Source organism: Hemitrygon akajei, chromosome 16 (assembly GCF_048418815.1).
Source record: "Hemitrygon akajei chromosome 16, sHemAka1.3, whole genome shotgun sequence".
NCBI classification, from domain to species: Eukaryota; Metazoa; Chordata; class Chondrichthyes; order Myliobatiformes; family Dasyatidae; genus Hemitrygon; species Hemitrygon akajei.
In genome coordinates this window covers 24,898,560-24,906,655 of record NC_133139.1, presented here as the reverse complement: position 1 = coordinate 24,906,655, position 8,096 = coordinate 24,898,560, and positions in this window count along the sequence as shown.

Below are 8,096 nucleotides of genomic sequence, written 5' to 3'. Positions count from 1 at the left end.
AGGTACAGAGGAGATGTCAGGGTAAGTTTTTTTTATGCAGAGAGTAGTGAGTGCGTGGAGGTGGATGCAATATGATCTTTTGAGAGACTTCTGGATTGGTAAATGAAGCTTAGAAAAATAGAGGGCTAAGGGTAACCCCCTAGGTAGTTTCTAAGGTAAGGACATGTTCAGTACAGCTTTGTGGGCCGAAGGGCCGGTTTTCTATGTTTCTTATGTTAAATGACTTTGAACCACTGCAGGCCCTCTGATGGAGGAGCTGGCCCAGGTAAGGAGTTCCACTTCTTGGCTACAACTGTGATAAAAGAGGAATTTATTCCCAAGTTGTACTGTGTGTGCTCACCTTGTCCTTGTTGGTGATGGGGTCTGTGGCTATGGGAGTAGCTGTCAGAGTGGCCCTGCGGTAATCCCAGGACCTCTGGAGGTGGTGCACGCTTTGACCATGGTGAAAGGATTATATGTTCTAGGTATGGGACAACATGCCAATTGGGTAAGCCGCTTTTTCCAAGATGATGCTGACCTTTGTGATGAATGGGAAAGGAAGTGGAGCTTATTCCATTGCACTCCTGATGTATTGTCACTGGAGGAAGCCCAAGCACTGACCTGCTTTCTGATCTACAGTATGTGGCTAGCCCAACTAAGTTTATAGACGAGAGCAATCCCAATGATGTTGATAGTTGCAGAGCACCACAGCTCAGAAACAGGCCCTTCAGCCCATCTAGTCCATGCCAATCTGTTATAATGACTAGTTCCATCAACCCACACCTAGACCATAGCCCTCCACTGCCCTCCCATCCACGCACCCATCCAAACTTCTCTCTAATTTTGCAGCAGAAACTGCATCTGCAGGCAGCTCATTCCACACCCGCACCGCACTCTGGCTGAAGAAGTTCCCATTCAGGTGCCCCTTAAATATTTCACCCTTTCACCCTATGACCTATCACTCTGAACCTATGACCTCTACTTCTAGACTCACCCAATCTCAGCAGAAAAAGCCTGCTTGCATTTACTCTATCGATGCCCCTGTAATTTTGTATACCTCTGTCAATCTCCTTTCATTCGCCTACATGCAGGGAAAAATGTTCCAACCCATCCCTGTAACCCAGCAACACCCTTGTAAATTTTCCCTGCACTCTTCCAAATTTATTGATGTCTTTCCTGTAGGTAGGGTGACTGGAATTATGCACAATACTCCAAAGTTGGCCTTGATGTTGGGGACTTAACATAGAACATAGAAAAGTACATCACAGTACAGGCCCTTCGTTGTGCCAACCCTTAAACCCTGCCTCCCATATAAACCCCCACCTTAAATTCCTCCATATTCCTGTCTAGTAGTCTCTTAAATTTCCCTAGTGTATCTGCCTCCACCACCGACTCAGGCAGTGCATTCCACGCACCAACCACTCTCTGAGTAAAAAACCTTCCTCTAATATCCCCCTTCAACTTTCCACCCCTTACCTTAAAGCCATGTCCTCTTGTACTGAGCAGTGGTGCCCTGGGGAAGAGGCACTGGCTGTCCACTCTATCTATTCCTCTTAATATCTTGTACACCTCTATCATGTCTTCTCTCATCCTCCTTCTCTCCAAAGAGTAAAACCCTAGCTCCCTTAATCTCTGATCATAATCCATACTCTCTAAACCAGGCAGCATCATAGTAAATCTCCTCTGTACCCTTTCCAATGCTTCCACATCCTTCCTATAGTGAGGCGACCAGAACTGGACACAGTACTCCAAGTGTGGCCTAACCAGAGTATTATGGAGCTGCATCATTACCTTGCGACCCTAAAACTCTATCCCTCGACTTATGAAAGCTGACACCTCATAAGTTTTCTTAACTACCCTATCTACCTGTGAAGCAACTTTCAGTGATCTGTGGACATGTACCCCCAGATCCCTCTGCTCCTCCACACTACCAAGTATCCTGCCATTTACTTTGTACTCTGCTTTGGAGTTTGTCCTTCCAAAGTGTACCACCTCACACTTCTCTGGGTTGAACTCCATCTGCCACTTCTCAGCCCACTTCTGCATCCTATCAATGTCTCTCTGCAATCTTCGACAATCCTCAACACTATCTACAACACCACCAACCTTTGTGTCATCTGCAAACTTGCCAACCCACCCTTCTACCCCCACATCTGGGTCATTGATAAAAATCACAAAAAGTAGAGGTCCCAGAACCGATCCTTGTGGGACACCACTAGTCATAACCCTCCAATCCGAATGTACTCCCTCCATTATGACCCCCTGATTTCTGCAGGCAAGCCAATTCTGAATCCATCTGGCCAAACTTCCTGGATCCCATGCCTTCTGACTTTCTGAATAAGCCTACCGTGTGGAACCTTGTCAAATGCCTTACTAAAATCCATGTAGATCACATCCACTGCACTACCGTCATCTTCATGCCTGGTCACCTCCTCAAAGAACTCTATCAGGCTTGTTGGACATGATCTGCCCTTCACAAAGCCATGCTGACTGTCCCTGATCAGACCATGATTCTCTAAATGCCCATAGATCCTATTTCTAAGAATCTTTTCCAACAGCTTTCCCACCACAGACATAAGGCTCACTCGTCTATAATTACCCGGACTATCCCGACTACCTTTTTTGAACAAGGGGTCAAATTCGCCTCCCTCTAATACCATTCCTGTGGACAACGAGGACATAAAGATCCTAGCCAGAGGCTCAGGCCCCGGGGACTTACCCATCCTAATGTATTTTAACAACTCCAACACCTCCTCTCCTTAATATCAACATGCTCCAGAACATCAACCTCACTCATATTGTCCTTACTGTCATCAAGTTCCCTCACAGTGGTGAATACCAAAGAGAAGTATTCATTGAGGATCTCGCTCACTTCCACATTCTCCAGGCACATCTTCCCATCTTTATCTCTAATCGGTCTCATCTTCACTCCTGTCATCCTTTTGTTGTTCACATAATTGAAGAAAGCCTTAGGGTTTTCCTTTACCCTACTGGCCAAGGCCTTCTCATGTCCCCTTCTTGATCTCCTCAGCTCCTTCTTAAGCTCCTTTCTTGCCACCCTATATTCCTCAATAGACCCATCTGATCCTTGCTTCCTAAACCTCATGTATGCTGCCTTCTTCCACCTGACTAGATTTTCCACCTCACTTGTCACCCATGGTTCCTTCACCCTACCATTCTTTATCTTCCTCACCAGGACAAATTTATCCCTAACATCCTGCAAGAGATCCCTAAACATCGACCACATGTCCATAGTACATTTCCCTGCAAAAACATCATCCCAATTCACACCTGCAAGTTCTAGCCTTAGAGCCTCATAATTTGCCCTTCCCCAATTAAAAATTTTCCTGTCCTCTCTGATTCTATCCTTTTGCATGATAATGCTAAAGGCCAGGGAGCGATGGTCACTGTCCCCCAGATGCTCACCCACTGAGAGATCTGTGACCTGACCTGGTTTGTTACCTAATACTAGATCTGGTATGGCATTCCCCCTAGTCATCCTGTCAACATACCGTGACAGTAATCTGTCTGGGACACACTTAACAAATACTGCCCCATCTAAATCATTGGAACTAATCAGGTGCCAGTCGATATTAGGGAAGTTAAAGTCACCCTTGATAACAACCCTGTTATTTTTGCATCTTTCCAAAATCTGCCTCCCAATCTGCTCCTCGGTATCTCTGCTGCTACCAGGGGGCCTATAGAATACTCCCAATAGAGTAACTGCTCCCTTCCTGTTCCTGAATTCCACACTTAATGACTCAAAAGAGGATCCTGCTACATTACCCACCCTTTCTGTAGCTATAATAGTATCCCTGACCAGTAATGCCACCCTTCCTCCCCTTTCCCTCCCTCTCTATCCCTTTTAAAGCACTGAAATCCAGGAATATTGAGAATCCATTCCTGCCCTGGTGCTAGCCAAGTCTCCATAATGGCCACTACATCATAATTCCATGTATGTATCCAAGCTCTCAGTTCATCACCTTTGTTCCTGATGCTTCTTGCATTGAAGTACACACACTTTAGCCCTTCTACCTTACTACCTTTACACCCTTTATTCTGCTTCTCTTTCCTCAAAGCCTCTCTATATGTTAGATCTGGCTTTACTCCATGCACTTCTTCCACTGCTCTATCGCTCCAGGTCCCATCCCCCTTGCAAATTAGTTTAAACCCTCCCGAACCATGCTAGCGAACCTACCTGCAAGGATATTGCTCCCCCTCAAGTTCAGGTGCAACCCATCCAATCAGTACAGGTCCCACTTTCCCCAGAAGAGATCCCAATAATCCAAAAATCTAAAACCCTGCCCCCTGCACCAACTCCTCAGCCACGCATTCAACTGCCATCTCCTCCAATTCTTACCATCACTATCACGTAGTACTGGCAGCAATCCTGAGAACACCACCCTTGAGGTCCTGTTCTTCAGCCTTCTGCCTAGTTCCCGAAACTCACACTTCAGGACCTCATCCCTCTTCGTGCCTATGTTGTTGGTGCCAACATGTATCATGACTGCTGGTTGCTTTCCCTCTCGTACCAGGATGTCATGCACCCGGTCAGAGACATCCCGGACCCTGGCACCCAGGAGGCAACAAACCATGCAGGTGTCCTTCTCACATCCACAAAATCTCCTGTCTGCTCCCCTGACTATAGAGTCTCCAATGACGACAGCTCTCCTCTTCTCCGTCCCATCCTTCTGCACCACAGGGTCAGACTCAGTGCCAGAGGCCCTGCCACCGTGGCTCACACCTGGTCGGTCGTCCTCACCAACAGCATCCAGGACGGTAAACTTATTATTCAGGGGAATGGCTACAGGGGTGCTCTCCACTACCTGTCTACTCTCCTTCGCTTTCCCCCCTCGGACTGTCACCCAACGACCTGCTTCTGGCAACGTAGGTGTAACTACCTCCCTGTAGCTCTCATCTATGACTGCCTCATTCTCCCTTATGAGTCGAAGGTCATCCAGCTGCTGCTCCAGATTCCTCACACGGTCTTCCAGATCGCCCAGCCGCATGCACTTCTGGCAGATGTGACTCTGCGGGAGAGGGGAGTTCCTCCAAGACTGCCACATCTCACAGGAGAGGCACATCATAGTCTCAGGAGGCGTTGTAAAGCCTAACTGGGAATGAGCTCATCCTCCACCTCTTCTTGTCGAAGCCTCTCGAGTCAAAGCCTCAAATCTCCACTCCTTCACTGGCCCACTCACTCACTGGCTGCTCCGCTTGAGCTACCCCTCTATTTATTTGTTTGAGCTTTTCAAACCGCTTGGTCACCTGACCTCAACTGCCCAATCAGCTGCTTTCTGCTGAGTCTGAGCTATTCAAATCTTGATTGACTTAATTGCACAGTCCAACTGCCAAAACTGCCAGAATCTCTTGAGTCAAAGCCTCAAAGCTCCACTCACTCACTGGCCGCTTTCCACTTGCTTGAAACTGTGCAACTTTCCCACTGACTGCTAGAAAACTTCTGACCCACGAGTGCTCAAAGTGGAGGAGAGGAACTCTAGGTGATATTGACCACCTCCAGATCATGCACTGGGAAGAGACAAAGGCTGTTCCAACAGACTTGGTACTGATAACCTGCTGAATGCCAAGGGAGTTGTTGGAGAGGGCCATTGTCTGTGATGTGAATGTTAGCTTCCCTGCAGGAATATATTACTTCATTGATTAAACCAAATGGAGCTGAACGCTAGTTATCAATGAACATCCCCACTTCTTCCCAGGTAATGCTTTAGACTCGAGGATCACTTCCCAGTTTCCTGGGTTCTGAGCTGATCAATGTGGGAACCACAGACTGTCCTACAGATGGGGCAGGAGGTGGTTAACGGAGTGGGTGAGGCAATGTGCTCTTTCTGCTGCTTACACATGCCCTTGTCTCTTCCCAGTGCATGATCTGGAGGTGGTCAATATCACCTAGAGTTCCTCTCCTCCCCTTTGAGCACTCGTGGGTCAGAAGTTTTCTAGGAGTCAGTGGGAAAGTTGCACAGCTTCAAGCAAGTTGTAAACACAAATAAGATTATTAAGGGATTGGACATACTGGAGGCAGGAAGCATGTTCCCGCTGATGGGTGAGTCCAGAACTAGAGGCCACAGTTTAAGAATAAGGGGTAGGCCATTAAGAACAGAGATGCGGAAAAACTTTTTCACCCAGAGAGTGGTGGATATGTGGAATGCTCTGCCCCAGAAGGCAGTGGAGGCCAAGTCTCTGGATGCATTCAAGAGAGAGTTAGATAGAGCTCTTATAGATAGCGGGGTCAAGGGATATGGGGAGAGGGCAGGAACGGGGTACTGATTGTGTATGATCAGCCATGATCACAGTGAATGGCAGTGCTGGCTAGAAGGGCCGAATGGCCTACTCCTGCACCTACTGTCTATTGTCACATCCTCAAATCTTGTTCCCTGTTCCACAATCTCCTCCCACAGCAGAGCTGGGAACTACAATTCCTCGTGGTATTGTTCCTCATTCTGTGAACTACACTGTCTGGACTGTTGTAAAGACAGCAGCTTTTAATCAGATGTTCCGGTGTCTGGTAGAGACAATTCACACACAGGAGCTGCCTGAGGTATCCACTTTATGAAGTGTCATTCTAAAGTCCAACCTCAGCCCATTCAGCTGCTCCAGTATTTCTCTGTCAAAGTCAGTTTCAAAGCAGGGCCCTTATTTGGTGCTGGAATGAAATGCTGCTGGGAGGGTCACAGTTTTTCCAGAGGTCATATCAACTCCTTGATTGGATTCAACATCCTCTTGAACTTCACATGTAAAGCTTTCTTGGCCTCACTTGAGCAAGATGTACAGCAATTTCTCCCTTCACTTAAAACAAAAGGGAACTGGATAGGCGCTCGTAGCAAGTGCATATGAAGAAAGGGACAATGCCAAGGGTTCTACAGAACCAAAAACGACAAGTATAGGGTTAAAAAGGCAGATTGAGAGGCATGTCCACCAACAGAATGTACGAGGTTACAGGTAAAAGAACAAGGGGATTAAGAATATTTGTTGAATTGAGCAACACATGCAAAATGCAGGATGAAATCAGCAGGTCAGGCAGCAGCTATGGATGGGATTAAGCAGTCAGTGTTTTGGACCGAGACCCTTCACCAGGACTGGAAAGGAAGAGGGAAACAGCCAGAATAAGAAGGTGGTGGGGGGGGGGAGGGGTAGGGTCAGAGTACAAGATTAGGAGTTTAATTCAAAAGGCTTTCACGGAAGTGGATGCAGTAATTGATTAATTATTGAAGGAACAGTGTATGGGAGAGCACAGACAAATAGCTCAGCATTCACAGCACCAGATAGAATTACAGAGTCAGGTGACAAGGAAGCAATATTAATTGAGTCTGTACCAAAGATCATGAGACCATTTACACTTCCCATTTCAGTCTCCCACATTGCTAATAACTCTCAGGTTCCCTCACTCACCTGGACAGCAGGGGCAATTTACAGCAGCCAATTATCTACTAACCGGCGCGCCTGGGTCACAGGGAATGTGTAAACTTGGCACAGACAGCACTAGAGCTCAGGATTAAACCTGGGTCACTGTAACTCTACGATCTGCACCACTTTGCTGCCCTGATCTGCTATGTCCATGACAATTCAAGTTCCAGAGATGCAAGCAGTACAGGCAAAAGTCTAGCTTTAGACTACCCTACACTGGGAAAGAGGTTGTGATCCTTTACTCTACCAATGTCCTCATATACCTCTAAAATGTCACCATTCTGCCCCCTACAGTCAAGGGAAATAAGGCTTAGCCTTTCCAGTTTCTCCTTATAACACAAGCCTTCCATGTCCGTTAATACCTTTGTGAGTCTTTTGGCCCTCCAGGAGGACCACAGCCTTGTTGGGTTCGGAGGCTTGCGTGCCTCAATGACCAGGAGAGTGATGTTGGCTTGAGTCAGGGCCTTGTGCTTTGGCTCTCGGTCGGGTCACCCATGCCACACAGGTCAAAATGTAGAGGCCAGAGGCCACCAGTCCTCCAGGTTCGGGGGTTCAGCTCGGGGCTAACAACCCTGACTGGTAAAACAACGGAAACAGCAATGCAGAATCCTTCTTCACCTGAGTGTGACGGTATTCCCGAGTCTCCACCCAGGACTTTCATGTCTGACGGTAGTGAAGACTGAGCTACTGACACG